Genomic DNA, 16244 nt, shown 5'->3' on the forward strand with positions numbered 1-16244 from the left:
AAAATAACATGTTTTGTCCAGTGTAAAACCCGTTTGCCATCCCAATACACAAAGGGATTTGGGGCAATAAGGAAAAAAGAAGTCCACACATGCAGAAATTTTAAGCAAAACAGAGAATGTATTTAGTTTCATGTAAATCACATGAGAATTAATAGTATTCTACCAATTTCCAACAAATATTTTTAACTTTAATGAATGAATGAATTTTCAGTTACATAGCAGAAAACTTCTACCCTCTCCCATAAAACTGAAAGAGAAACTTTTTAAAAGTAAAAACTGATGAAAGAATTCTGCAATACATGTTAATGTTAAGTAGCCCAGCAGAGTTTATTTAGAAATACAAACACACACACAGAAAATAAATACATTAAAATCTTACTGAATAGTCCAGTAATAGTTCAGGATCCAATATGTGTGCAAAAGATTCTGGATTTCCCAGTCACTTTGTATAGGAAATGATGTGCTTTGCTATGTAGCATGTAACTTTAGATTCCTGAACACCTCCACTTTGCTTCTTACCCTGAGTCCCAGCAAATACAGGAACACAGCTGTTGAATCATTCATTTTCTGGATTTGGGAATATCAAAGAATTAATGACTATAGAAAGTTGTACAGCAAAGACCAAGAATATCCAAGGGAGGTCAGGAAAATCAATTGAACAAGTCAAACTACTATGAATGTATACTGAATGCTCTGTTTTTAATATGTCTTACTTACCTAAAAAGACATGAGAGCTATTGCTCTCTATCTTAATACAACTAAGGAGAAGATATCACCAATGCTTGAGAAAAATGAATACATAGCAGAGCTAATACAAAATCCCAAAATTCCAAAATAGAAAAACTGGATATGCACTCCTTACACACACCCTGAAGTGGCAATGAAGTAGAACAAATCTAAAAATAGAAAAAATTCTTTTTTAAAAAGATTTATTTATTTATTTATTTATTTGAAAGTCAGAGTTTCACAGAGAGAGGCACAGAAGAGAGAGGGTTCTTCCATTCACTGGTTTACTCCCCAGTTGGCTGCAATGGCCAGAGCTGCGCCAAGCCAAAGCCAGGAGCAAGGAGCTTCTTCCAGGTCTCCCACATGGGTACAGGGGCCCAGGACTTGGGCCATCTTCTACTGCTTTCCCAGGCTATAGCAGAGATCTGGATCCATATGAGCTTCCAGCACTGCAAGTGGTGGCTCTACCCACTACGCCACACTGCTGGCCTCGAAAATTCTTGTCAAATTAAGAACATTTAACCTTTGTTTTAGAATGAATTATTAAAATATCTAAACTGGGGGAATACATAATTTCTTTCTTTAGAAATCAGAAGAGAAAAAGAACACTTCAAGGCTACTGTGACACCACACAGAAGGAATGGAGAATCATGACCTCAATTAGCATAGGGACAGAATAAAAGGGAGGGAAATAGGAACAACAGAATTAAGATGAATAAGCTTTGACAGCTGAGAGAATCTGAATGTAAAGAAAAGGCATGCAGTTAACTGAAACAATAGAGATAAGTCTGAGAGGAAAAGACATTGTTAAGTCATATTAATGGGGCCAGAACTGTGACTTAGTAAAGTAAAAAAAAAAAATCTAAAATTTGTTTTTAAATTATATAATTAAAAAAGATTAAAAAAAAAGATGTTCAATCTTAAGTCTCTACAGCATAACATATACATCAATTTTCCCAGGTTCTATTTGCATTTATTAACAAAGTTTCATGGGTATAATCACTAGAGTGACTCCAATAAGTCTTTTTACAAAAATTATTTTTTATTTTGACAGGCAGAGTGGACAGTGAGAGAGACAGAGAGAAAGGTCTTCCTTTTTCTGTTGGTTTACCCCCTAGTGACCGCTGCGGCCAGTGTGCTGTGGCTGGCACATTGCACTGATCCAAAGCCAGGAGCCAAGTGCTTCCTCCTGGTCTCCCATGCAGGTACAGGGCCCAAGCACTTTGTCCATCCTCCATTGCACTCCTGGGCCATAGCAGAGAGCTGGACTGGAAGAGGAGCAACTGGGACAGAATCTGGCTCTCCCAGCAGGACTAGAACTTGGTGTGCCTGCACCGCAGGTGGAGGATTAGCTTATTGAGCCATGGCGCCTGCCTCCAATAAGTCTTAACCTGGGATGCAACTAAATTTAACAAGCATACTCAATAGGAATTTTAGAAGAATTCCAAAATATGTATCAGAATAAAAATAAATACTTGGTACATCTCATTTTAACTATACTATTGTCTAAATTTCCAAATGTCAGATGTACTAAAAAAATCCCAGAAGCAGCAGAGTTGGTCCAACATGATGAGGAATAAAATAAAGATTTTCAGTTACAACTTGCCTAGAGAAAATGAGAATTCACACATCCCAGATTAAAATAACCAAGAAGTCCCAATAAAAGAAAATTCAATGTCTTCATACACTAACATTTATTACCTCAGATTTATTTAACAAAAGGTGATTATTCCAGCTACATCCCATTAGGTAGCCCAATTTTACCTGCTAAATTCAGTAAAAAATAAAAGCACCTCATGATATATTACTAAAATCATATTGTTATATGCCATCCACCATGTCCACTGTACCTTATACCTAATGTTAACAGATCTGATGAAAATCAGTAGATAAATGATGTGTCTTAACCAAGTGTGGCAAATGCATTTTGTTCCAAGTTTTTCCTAAAACCCCTCAGTCTCAGTTTGCCTTCACCTTGAAAAGACACTTCTGAGGTTTACAAATCAGTCCAGCTTCTTCGGGCCTCCCTCCAATGAAAGGGGCTAAAATCCATCAAAATAAACTCTAGGCACTGTCCTTGTGCTCCCAGTGACTTTTCCACTCTAGGGACTCACAAACCCTCTAAATTCTTTAGATCACCTGTGATGTCCATTAGTTCTCAAAGACTATGATGCAAGTAATTTCCCCTCTTGGAACCTTGTTATTAACTGTGCTGTATGAGAAATGAAGTCTCCTACACACCTTGTGCTTACGATTCTCCAAACCATGTTGTCTGCTAGGACTTTGGCCATGAATATAGGACAGCAATACCTGAACATGATTACTGAGATCTCCTTAATAAAGGATAGACTGGGGCCAGCACTGTGGTGCAGTGGTGTAATCCTTTACCTGCAATGCTGGCACCCCATATGTGCACCAGTTCTGGTCCCCATTTCTCCTTTTCCCATCCAGCTCTCTGCAATAGCCTGGGAAAGCAGTAGAAGCTCTTCCAAGTGCTTTGGTCCCTGCCAAAATGTGGGAGACTTGGAAGCTCCTAGCTCAGATTGGCCCAGCTGCAGACATTGCAGTCATTAGGGGAGTAAATGAGCATATGGAAGACCTTTCTCTCTGTCTCTTCCTCTCACTGTCTGTAAGTACACCTGTCAAATACGTAAATAAATTCTTTATATATATATTTACATTTATTTATATATATTTATGTATATGAATATATTCATATATAAAATATATTATGCTTTATCATATAATATATTATATAATATATAATAATTATAAACAGATAATATTATATAATTTATTATAAGTATTATATATGTATTATATATATATATATATTATTGAGATGACTTCAATAGCCAGAGTGTGGCCAGGTTGAAGCCAGGAGCTTCTCCTCCGATGTGTGTGGCAGCAACCCAGGCACTTGGACCATCTTTCAATGCTTTTTCAATCCATTGGTATGGAGCTGGATCAGAAATAATTATATATATATGTAATAAATTCATATATAATATTTATATATAATTATATATTATATATTTATGAAAATTATATGTAATTCTATATTATGTATAGAAATATATAATATAATATATAATATATAAATATATATATGATGGATCAAAATGCCGCATTCTCCATTTGGCAGAAGAGACAGGCTCCAATATCTACTGTCTATGTCAGTATGTCAGTATAATGCAGGAGGTAACCCCTCTACCAAATAAGAAAAGCTATTTCAGTTCAGCTGGACATCATTCTGCTGACTGTTGACCTTATTACTGTTAGTCTGGATGCTTTCATTGGTTGCAATCCAGAGACCCAACTTTCCCATAGATATAAACATCAGCAAACATGAAAATTTGGTAAGAAAAGCTTAAACTGAGAGTTATGATTAAAACTATTTTAACAAAATTTCTCAGAACCCATCTAATCCAAACCTTGGACAATTGTGAGCTGTTGTACTTGGCCCACCCATAATTGAAATGGATTCTAGATCCTTCAACTGCAAGGAGAGTATCATAGACATTCATGCTCCAAACGGATCCAGTTCCCTGCTAATGTGTCTGGAAAAGCAGCACAGGGTGACTCAAATATTGGGGCTCCTGCACCCATGTGAGAGACCTGGAAGAAGCCCCTGGCTCCTGATATCAGTCTGGCCTAGCCACAGTCATTGCAGCCATTTGAGGAGTGAACAAACCAGGAGGAAGATCCATCTCTCCCACTCTCTCTTTCTAGTGCTGCCTTTCAAATTCATAAATAGATCTTTAAGAAAATAGATCACTTCAATAAATTTGCCATTGCTCAGTCATGATGACTTTTACTACCTTAAGTTCTTTTTCAAAAGATTTATTTATTGGAAAGGCAGAAAGAGGAGCTGGTGGTTGTGGTGCAGTGGACAAAGCTGCTATCTGTTACATTGGCATCCTCTACGTGCACCAGTTCAAGTACCAGCTATTCCATTTCAGATCCAGCTCCTTACCAATGGACTGAAAAAGCAGGGAAAGTTGGCCCAAGTGCTGGAATGCTGCCACGCACATCGGAGGAAAAGCTCCTGGCTTCAACCTGGCCACACTCTGGCTATTAAAGTCATCTCAAAAATGAATTAGGTGGTGGAAGATTTCTGTCTCTCCCTCTCTCTGTAACTCTTTCAAATAAGTAATTCAATATTTTAATATGATAAAAAAAAAGGCAGAGAGACACAGAGACAAAGAAAGAAGGAAAGAGAAGCAGAGGGATCTCCCATCTGCTGGTTCACTTTCTATATGGCTACAACTGTGCAAGACCAGGTTCTCAAGTCCCCATTGAGGTTACAGTTCTCCAAATTAGATGACAAGAAGGAAAGAATTGGAGCTATTATCCATTGCTTCCCCGGGATATTAACATGAAACTGATTTGGAAGTGGAGTACCCAAAACTCAGATTAGCACTGCAATATACCATGTGGGCATCTGTTGTGATGGCTAACAAATTGGAAAACCTAGAGGAAAAATCAACAGATTCCTGGACATACACAATATACCAAAATTGAGTCATGAAGACACATAGAAAAGCTAAACAAATCAAAAACCAAGACAGAGATTGGATGAGTAATAAAGAACCTCCCAAGAAAGAAAAGTCCAGGATCAGACAGCCTCACTATTGAATTCTACAAGTCTTTTAAAGAACTAATGCTTCTCAAACTATTCAACACAATTGAAAGAGAGACAATCCTCTCAAACTCCTTCTATTAATCTGACAATGACTCATTCTGTCATTTATTTATACATAATGTTGAGAAAATCAGAAGTATTTGTTGAAACTTCTGCTAAAATGCACTAGATTTATAATTTTTACATACATCTTTCCTAGATGTAATGCAGTCCTGTGCTACTTTAGAGTATCAGAAATTTAAAATGTTGGACTGGTGCTGTGGTGGAGCAGGTTAACTCCCTGGCCTGAAGTGCCAGCATCCCATATGGGGGCCGGTTCAATACTCAGCTGCTCCACTTCTGATCCTGCTCTCTGCTATGGCCTGGCAAAGTAGTAGAAGATAGCCCAAGTCCTTGGGCCCCTGTACCAATCTGGGAGACCTGAAACTAGCTCCTGGCTCCTGGTTCAGATCAGCACAGCTCTGGCAGTTGCAATCAATTAGGGAGTGAACATCAGATGGAAGACCTCTCTCTTTCTCTCTGGCTCTCCTCTCTGTAACTCGACTTGTAAATAAATAAATAAATAAATCTTTAAAACAATTAAGAAATTTAAAAAGGGAAAGGTTTTTAAAAAAATGTATTTATTTATTGTGAGGCAGAGTGACAGATATAGAGAGGAAGAGAAAGAGAGGTCTTCTATCCACTGGTTCACTCCTAAATGGCCAGAATGGCTGGAGCTGGGCTGATCTGAAGCCAGGTGCCAGAAGCCAGGAGTCAGCAGCTTCCTCCAGGTCTCTCACATGGGTGCAGGGGCCCAACCACTCAGGGCATATTCCACTGCATTCCTGGGCCATTAGCAAAGAGCTGGATTGGAAGTGCAGGAGCAGGAACTCAAACTGGTGCCCATGTGGGATGCTGGTGCTGCAGGTGGATATTAATCTACTATGCCACAGAGTGGGCCCAGGGAAAGGTTTTAGGAAGACATCTTTCATGTAGACTAGGCTGCAATATTGCAAGGTAAGGTTTAGCTTTTATTCCCACACATCAGTATTCATCTTTTAGCAACTATAAATACTGAATATCATACATATAGACATAAATATAGGTAACTGCAGATTTTGTTGTCATTCTTTCTAATTCTCTTTTAATGTCTGCTAATAGGCCATCTTATGGAATATTATATTGATGTTACCTGTACACAACCATCAGGCATTTCCACTGTTGAATGTGTTTATGTGTACAGGTAGTTTTGTTTGTGTGTACATGAATGCACATTTGATGGAGATAGCACTGACAGTAATACTGTGAGAAATCCTAACGCTGATTTCAAACTTTCTGTCCTCCGCAGAGATGGCTGTCATTGAAGTAGACCACAGGGCCCCTTTGCTGTTGTGGACTGAAATGTGCCTCCTTAAAACTCAAACACTGAAGTGCTAACCACCAACATAACTCTACCTGAAGAAAGTGCTTTTAAGCAGATCAAATGATAGATGTGTCTGTCACATCAGAGAAGGGCTTCTGGAAAAATCGAGCGTATTAGGACCTTGATCTGATATTTTCAACCTCTACAACTCTGAGAAGTAAAATTCCATGTGGTATTTTCTTAGCAAATTTATATATCCTCATTTCTGCCAGCATTTTCTGCTGTCATCTAGAAGGTCCTCGTGATTAGCAGAGAAATATAGAAAGTAAAAACTATGATTTTAGATTACCAAGTATCTACTAACATAAAAAAGATATCCCAGAAGCAACCTACTACCATCCTCCAGGACCCAGAAAAAAAAAAAAAAAACAGGAATGAGTCAAGTTGTGGGGCAGTAGAAAAGTGAATAATGAAAGATCACAGCAGAAGTAAATAAGGAAGGGTTTGATGCTGTGGTGTAGTGGGTTAATGCCTTGTCCTGCTCTTCATGCATCCCATATGTTGTTGCTAGAAGACCAGGTTCTCTACTTCCAATCCAGCTCCCTACTAATGCACTTGGGAAATTGGTGAAAGATGGACCATGTTCTTGGGTGCTGGCACCCACATGAGAGACTTGGAAGAAGCATCTGGCCTTTCAAATAAATAAATAAATCTTAAAAAAATAGAAGCAGTGTTAGCACTGTTGGAAAAACAGACACATAGTTCAATGGAAAAAATAGGCAGCTGAAATAAACCGACTTTTCTACAGCCAACCCCTATTTAATAAAGGAAATAAAACAAACAGGAGAAAGAAGAATCCCTTTAGCAAATGGTTTAAAGGAAAGTGATTATCCATATGTAGGAGCCTGAAAAGATACCCCAACACCTCATACACTATGTAAAAGCAACTCAAAGTGAATTAAAAGTCTAAATATAAAACCAAAAACTTGAGAGCTTGTTTGGAGGTTCTAGCAGGGGAGCGCAGCTACTCGTATACCCTTGACCTAAGACTGGTCCTCCTCTAGCGGGGAAGGTCGTCCTCTTTGACCGAGCACACAGCTTCAGGAGGGACACACATGGAGCAGTGAGGGCGGAATGGGACACCCGCCTAGCCAGCCAGATCAGCCGAATCAACCCTGGTGATCAATGGGGTGACAGATGTCACAGCCAGATCGCCCTCACATCCTGAGTTCACGCCGGAGCTGAGGGAAGGAAGCGACGCCGTCAGATCCAGCCGCTCTGCGGGAGTCTGAGGAACAACTCCCACCAGGTGGCCGCCATTCCGTCCTCATGGGTAAAGGAGACCCTAACAAGCCGAGGGGCAAAATGTCCTCCTATGCCTTCTTTGTGCAGACGTGCCGGGAAGAGCACAAGAGGAAACACCCTGACTCTTCGGTCAATTTCGTGGAATTCTCTAAGAAATGCTCGGAGAGATGGAAGACCATGTCTGCAAAGGAAAATTCCAAGTTTGAAGATATGGCAAAAAGTGATAAAGCTCGTTATGACAGGGAGATGAAAAATTACGTTCCTCCCAAGGGTGATAAGAAGGGAAAGAAAAAGGATCCCAATGCTCCTAAAAGACCACCATCTGCCTTCTTTCTCTTTTGCTCTGAACATCGCCCAAAGATCAAAAGTGAACACCCTGGCCTGTCCATTGGGGACACTGCAAAAAAATTGGGTGAGATGTGGTCTGAACAGTCAGCCAAAGATAAACAACCATATGAACAGAAAGCAGCTAAGCTAAAGGAGAAATATGAAAAGGATATTGCTGCATACCGTGCCAAGGGCAAAAGTGAAGCGGGAAAGAAGGGCCCTGGTAGGCCCACAGGATCAAAGAAGAAGAATGAACCTGAAGATGAGGAGGAAGAAGAAGAAGAGGAAGAAGATGAAGAGGATGAGGAAGAGGAAGAAGTTGAAGAGGATGAGGAAGAGGATGAAGATGAAGAATAAATGGCTATCCTGTAATGATGAGTGTGGAGTGTGCGTGTGTGCTCAGGCAGTTGTTTTGCTAAGAATGTGAATTCAAGTGCAGCTCAATATTAGCTTCAGTATAAAAAAACTGTACAGATTTTTGTATAGCTGATAAGATTCTTTGTAGAGAAAATAGTTTTTTTAAAAAATGCAGGTTGTAGCTTTTTGAGGGGCTACTACATACAGTTAGATTTTAAAGCTTCTGATGTTGAATGTTCCTAAATATTTAATGCTTTCTTTAATTTCTTGACTTGTGTATGGTAGCACAGCAAAGTTGTAGGAATTAGTATCATTTGTAAATTTGGATTTTTTGTTAGGATGTTGCATTCTGTGTTTTTTTTTTAAATTTTGTAATAAAATTATGTATGTTAAAAAAAAACCCAAAACCTAAGTAAACATATGAGAAACTGTAAAACATTAGCATAGACAACAGTTTGCATAAGATTCCAAAAGCACAAGTAACAAAAATGAAATATACAAATTTGAGCATATCAAATTAAGATACATCTTCACAACAAAGTAATCAACAGAGTGAAGATACAATGGACAGAATGGCAGGTAACACTGAAAACTCTGAATATGACAAAAGATTGATAGCCAGAACATACATATATAGAACTGGAAAAACTCCAAACAAGAAGCAAAATGTACACTTAAGAAATGGGCAATGATCAGAATAGATGTTTCTCAGAAGAAGAAATCTCAATGGTCAAGACATAGATGAACATGCCCAATATCACTAGCCATTAGCGAAATGTAAATCAAAACCAATAGCAGACTCCATCTGTAGGAGAAGACAATGCTTGGGTTTTCATTTGTGCAACAAGTGGGTTTAGAGGACTCTGTTCACCATTAGAGGGTAGAGTCTACATGGAAGTAAAGAATCCTTAATACTTTCCTAATGGGCTTGTTGAATTCTTGACCAGTGCCTATTACCTTTGCCACAAACTTTCCAGTCTCACTACTTTCCTTCTTCTTCCTCTTCTCTGTAGCTTGCAAAAACAGTATACCTTCTATATACGGAGGATACTTTTGTTTTGTTTTATTCCTTCTGTTTCATGATGTTCCTCTAAGAAATCACAACCCTCCAAGTATTCACTCATTTATGCAGTCTGCAGTTTTCATGGGCTACTACATGGCAAAGTACTAGGTTAAAGGAAAGGTATAGGTCAGGAACTGAGCAAAGTTCACAATGATGAAGCCATTGGGGAAATGAACCTGATGGAAGACCTCTCTCTCTCTCTCTCTTTGTCTCGCCTTCTCTCTCTGTGTAGCTCTGATTTTCAAATAAATAAATCTTTAAAAACTAACTAAATAAATATACTAATAACCAGGTGGCAACACCTTTCTATCAGAACATGTGAAGCACTCAAACACAGTTTGTCCCAGAAAGTCAGCCATAGTTTTCAAGGGCACATCTTCTACTCCATTTGTGGACATCTCTGTGGGGGGTAAGGGGCACTTATTTCTTCCCCTCTTCTTTCTTACCACTCTCACAGTTATAACTTCTATTGATGCTTCCACAGACCAGTCTCTATGAAATTGTAGAACTAATATCCTCCCATTTCAAAAATGTCATGGGTTTAAACACAGAACCCAAAATAAGACAAGTAACTGGCCTTCTTAATTACACAGTGTGGAATGTAAGATTCTCAGTGGATCACTGGGTAACTATAAAGTACTGGGCAGAGAAAAAGATGTTGCTTATCTGTATTTATGATGTTGTAATTCAACACTTTATGCAAACTCAGATTAAAAGAGCTCCAGTTAGTGGGCAGCACTGTTGCATAGTGGGTAAAGCTACTGCCTGCAGTGTCAGCATCCTATGTGGGTGCCAGTTGGGTTTCCTGGCTGCTGCACTTCCCATCCAGCTCTCTGCTGTGGCCTGGGAAAACAGTAGAAGATGGCCCAAATCCCTCATCTCCTGCACCCACCTATGAGACCTGGACAAAGCTCCTGGCTTCTGGTTTTGGATCCAAACAGCTCCAGCCATCCATCTCTGCTTCTACCACTCTGTAACTCTGCCTTTCAAATAAATAAATAATTATTTTAAAAAACAGCTTCATCCCAGAAGAAGCTCCTGGCTTCAGACTGGCACAGCTCCAGCTGTTGCTGCCAATTGGAGAGGGAACCATCGGATGGAAGACGTCTCTCTCACTTTCTCTCTCTCTCCTCTCTCTGTGTAACTCTTTCAAATGAATAAATAAATCTTTAAAAAAGTAGCTCCAGTTATTGACAACACAGTAGACTTGCATTAATTTTAGTTCCCTTCTCACTTTGCAAAGGGATCAGCGGCAGGTAAAAACAGTTGACAGCCTTGCTAACAGGAGAAGAAATAGCTGAAGACAGAAAATGAAAAGCAGCCAAATACATCATCAAAGAAAGAGAAGTGGACCCCATCCAACACAAACCTTTAAAAGTGGATGCTCACAATTAATGAGTGAAACAGCTGCCCACTGAAATCTTATCTAGGGAGGGAAGATGTCCTAAGTTCTGCTTCTGTAAACTCCAGTCATAAATCTATCCTAATAAATCTGTCCCTGGCATCTCTTTTACAAATATACTGGACCCACTGACCATTGAAAATGTGGACCTAAGTCATGTAGGCTGCCATTTAAACCCACCAATGCTGTAACAGCTAAGAAACTTGAATTTGATGCTCAATTCTCAGGAAATCATTCCAGCTGAGCCTAGGGCCATTAATAGAAACTCCTTGGATCCTCCACTGTCTCTGTGCCTGTTTGAAAGAAGGGAGTTTTCCCACCCCAGGTTTCTGGAACAGCTTCAAATTCCACATTGGAAAAATCTGATAATTAATACTTGAGAGGGATCAATGCACAAAGCAGCTATTCACGCTTCACACTGCTCCCCACCAGGAAGATGAGGTGCAGGATGAGAGCAGTGGGGCAGATCCTAGTCAGATCCTCCTTCCCACCCCTCTGCTGCCCCAGGCTCCCTGCTCAAGGCCACCCAGCCCCACCCTGCAGAAACCAGCCCAGGAAACATCAAGAGGCCTGGCCAGACTGCATTCTGAGACCACCCACAGTGGGAACCCAGCTTATTTAACTGTGGAGAGCGGGAGTCTTTCTGCCTTCCTTCCCTGCATGTGCATGTTCCCAGAATGCTGCCCCCTCTCTCCTGTAACCACTAAATAAAGCACATTAGGAACAGTTTGGGTGAGGTTCTGCAGGAGAGATTCCGGGCACTGGGAGCCTGGGAAGTGGAGGTGGGAGACAGAACAGCCCGGGTCCCAGCCCTGACCTCGGGAGAAGCTGCAATGATCGATGGCACCCTGGCAACCACCCTTCTCCCACATGTGTCCCCGCCCCTTCCTGCATGCCAAACCTGCAGCAGAAAGTCCCTGGAGCAGGTACCCTTTCTTCTGGACACGCGGGGGAGCAATTCGGGGAGTGGCGGGAAGAGACTCCCTGGTAAGTGGGACCCACAGGTGGACAATGAAGAGGGAAGAAGCAGCAGGAGGCAGGCTCCGGGTGAGCACTCAGAAACTGCCTGGGATCACACGTGCAGAGCAGGAGATGCAGTAAATGCCAGAGAAGGAGCAGCACAGCCCCCAGGGCTGACCCTGATCAGGGAATGAACTCCCTCTGGTCCAACTCAGGCCCCAGGGAATGGCAGTAGCACATGCATGTGCACAGGCATTCAGAAGGCAGAATACAGCTGAGCTCCTGGGAACTCTGGGAAATGGAGTCCAGGCTGCAGCATCCCTAGAGACACCAGCTGACCCTCCCCAAAGGTTGCAGTCAGGGGTGGGTGCCCACAACCAGAGGGCCTTTGCTTTTATTCAGTCCCTCCTTCCTTTCCTTCCCCCCACCAAAATCTCAGGGATCAGTAGCTTTCTTACTTTCCTGAATCAAATGTGAAAGAGTGACACTCACTGCTGCTAACTGACCCCAAATCCTGGCTCCCTCATAACCTCTGTCTCTTCCAGAAAAATCTTATTTACTACTTTGGCCCTAGAAATCATAAATGACTATGATAGAATGTAACTTTTAACAGAGGTGTAGAAGGCATGGTTTAATATCCAGTTTTGAGAATACAATTTTCATTTGTGTTTTATTGATGTTTATAGTTCTTTTAAGATTTATTTATTTATTTGGAAGTCAGAGTTACAGAGAAGGAGAGGCAGAGACAGACAGAGAGAGAGAGGTTTTCCATCTGCTGGTTCACTCCCCAATTGGCAGCAGCACCACAGCGCCGACCCCTTATATTCTTTTCAAATCATTTTACACTGTCTTTTTATTCATCTAGTACAGAGACAGAAGAATGGACACAGAGCTAACATAGCTGAGTATTCAAGGAGACAGGTTAAGGGGTTAAATGTCTTATATCATATCATTTATACCTTAGATTAATTCTGGGGACAGTATTATCTGGAGTTTACAAAGTGGAAACTGAATGGAAAGAGCTTAGAAAAGCATGGTGTTTTTTAATATCATAAAAAAGTCTAAGTTAAAGGCCAATCAAGGGGCCAGCACTGTGGCATAGCAGGTAAAGCATTGACATTCCATATGGGTGGAGGTTGTGTCCCGGCTACTCTGCTTTCAATCCAACTCTCTGCTATGGCCAGGGACAGCGGTGGAAGATGGCCCAAGTCCTTGGGCAGCTGCATCTGTGTGGGAGACCCAGAAGAAGCTCCTGGCTGCTGGCATTGGATCAGTACAGCTCCAGCCATTGTGACCAATTGGTGGGTGAACCAAAAGATGGAAGATGTCTCTCTCTCTCTCTCTCTCTCTCTGTCTCTCTCTCTCCCCCCTTCTATTCTGTGTAACTCTGACTTTCAAATAAATAAATAAATCTTTTTTAGAGAGCCAATCAACATATAACACTAGCTTAAAAATCTTTCTTTTCTCTTGGGTCTCAGTTTTTAAAATCTGATTTCTCAAAAGGAAAAATGTGAGAGAGATGAAGTGTACCTACAAAAATAATTTACTGTAATTATTTACTGTAATAATTTACTGTAATGATGTACTGTAACTTACTGTAATAATTTACTGTAAAGAACCACATAGGATTATAACTTGTCTGGAAAACAAAGGAGATCCAAAGTTGCTATTATTTCATGGTTATTTTTTCTTATTTTTAATATCAAGATAGTATATAAATATTATGCACTCCTGGGTATTTCTGTGTTGTTTGATATGTTTTATTTTTTAAGCAAAAATTCAAAGAGATAAATGGATAACATGGAGTTCTGTGTTTCTGATTACTTCTCTCAATTAGAGATCATGGGATTAGAGTTGGTGCTAGATTAAGAATGCTTCAATCTTTATCCACTGACTTCACACCAGCATTTACTCTGTTAAACAATATTCTTTGGGTAGATGGCTCTTTCTTGCCAGACTAAACTTCATGGGGTCTAGAAACATATTTGCTTTGACACTAAAACTCAGCATCTTGACAGTCAGTCTTTTAGTTGAATAAATACATGATATACAAAATAAATATTTCTGCCCCTCAAGAACTGCCTAATAGAGAAGAAAATTGAAATCAATTTGATGACTCTCAGTATTAGGTGAATATATAATTTGTCATTCTGACATAAGCCTTGTCATAAAAAGGGCATATGAATAATCACACAGAGTTGAAGTGTATGAACACCTAGGGCCAGCGGGTTAAATGTTCACCCTAGCTATGTAAGGCATTCCATGTCAATAGGAGAGGAAGGAGGAAGAGGGGAGGGAGTGTAGGTGGGAAGGTGGTTACGGTGGGAAGAATCACCATGCTCATTACTTAGCAGCAAAGAGAGAATCTGTGATCATTTGTTGCTTAAGAAAGGGTGATAGGCATTATTTAATTATAATGCAGGCATCAGTGTTCTCCTGTCTCTGAAATAGGAAGTCTATAACTCAGAATTCCTTGCTGTTTCATCAAAAACAATTCAAAACAAAAACCTAATTAAGCATAAGAGGAAGTTACGCATTAGAAGTCTATTCCAAACTCTAGGAGGTTCAGGGGTTGGAAAATTCATCCAAAATCTTGCTGAAAAATGTCCCACACATTTTCCATGAACACTACCCTTAAGCATAAGCTCTTTAAAAAAAAAGATTTATTTATTTGAAAGTCAGAATTACAGAAAGAGGAGAGGCAGAGAGAGAGAGAGAGAGAGAGAGAGAGAGAGAATCTTCCATCTGCTGGTTTACTCCCCAATTGGATGCAATGGCCAGAGCTGAGCTGATCCAAAGCCAGGAGCTAGGAGCTTCTTCCAGGTGTCCCATGTGGGTTCAGGGGTCCAAGGACGTGGGCCATCTTCTACTGCTTTCTCAGGCCACAGCACACCTGGATTGGAAGTGGAGCAGGCGGGACTCCAACCGGTGACCATATGGGATGCTGGCACTGCAGGAGGCAGCCTTACCTGCTACACCACAGCACCAGCCCCCATAAGCCCTATCTTCTGCAGAACCAGCACCCCAGACACCAGCCACCACATGGCATCCTATGGCACACTCACCCCTGGCAATGTTCTGCAGCTCCTGCTCCTCTCCACTTTCACTGGAAGAATCTGCAACTCCTTTTTTTCATGCAAGTAATTCTGATTCAGATGATGCCCCTGACACAATTGGCTGGCAAGTGCCATGGCATGTGTCCACAGCCTAGCTAAATGCAAAGCTGGAACATTTTAAACTTTTCACTGCCATGGTGAGACACGGACTCCATCTAATGAAGTAGGGGATTTTTCAGGGAGTCTAGAGAATCAAATATGACAAAATGACAAATCTTAACCAAAGAGTGCCATGGTACAGATGAAGAGAACCCAAAATGTATTTTTCTATCTTTTCTTTTCTGAGTTAAGTGCCTAAAAACAAAGCCAATGAGGGTTAAACAGACCCATTCTGAACATTCCTTAACATTTTCATTTTCATCCAAATTAATATATTACTTGAAGGAAATACATTTTACATAAATGAAAATGCAGTACCACAGACAAGTGTACAGAACATAGGCCCTCAGTTAGCTTCAAACCATCTGGGTCCATTAATGTGTTCTTCCAGAACCCAAGCTTTAGTACAATAGAACCACAGCCTCTGACATTCCTCCTCCACCCCGATGGATCTTGGGTTTTCCTCCCACCTCCCCTCTCCTGTGAATACATCAGTAGCAGGACAAATGGAATCCAAAGATACGATGATGTTATTTAACATGGAATAAACATAGTGTTTTAGTCAGTACAATCCTCAATACTACAATAATAATTCCGAGTTCACTGATTATGAAAGTAAGTATATGAAATCTATTCCTAAGTAATCATACCATCGAGAGCTGAATGTAGACTTTCAGAGGGAAAGAAACAGAGAATTGTGTAGACATGTGTATCTCTATAATAGAGATTTACCGCTGTACTTTATAGACAGTACACCATGTTTGTATTTTCTTGTTTTTTTTTGTTTGTTTGTTTGTTTTTTTGCAGTCTGGAATAGTTTATTACATCCAGCTTGTCACTTTGGAAATTTTATGATTAGACACTTATATACAACAAATTTTGAATCCCTACAGACAATATAG

General features: G+C 40.3%; 1 pseudogene; it reads left to right on the forward strand.

The window, feature by feature from the left end:
- Window positions 1–8042: 8042 nt before the first annotated feature.
- LOC138850499 (high mobility group protein B2 pseudogene) lies at window positions 8043–8827 on the forward strand (annotated as a pseudogene).
- Window positions 8828–16244: the final 7417 nt, after the last annotated feature.

Source organism: Oryctolagus cuniculus, chromosome 7 (assembly GCF_964237555.1).
Source record: "Oryctolagus cuniculus chromosome 7, mOryCun1.1, whole genome shotgun sequence".
In the NCBI taxonomy this organism is placed as follows: domain Eukaryota; kingdom Metazoa; phylum Chordata; class Mammalia; order Lagomorpha; family Leporidae; genus Oryctolagus; species Oryctolagus cuniculus.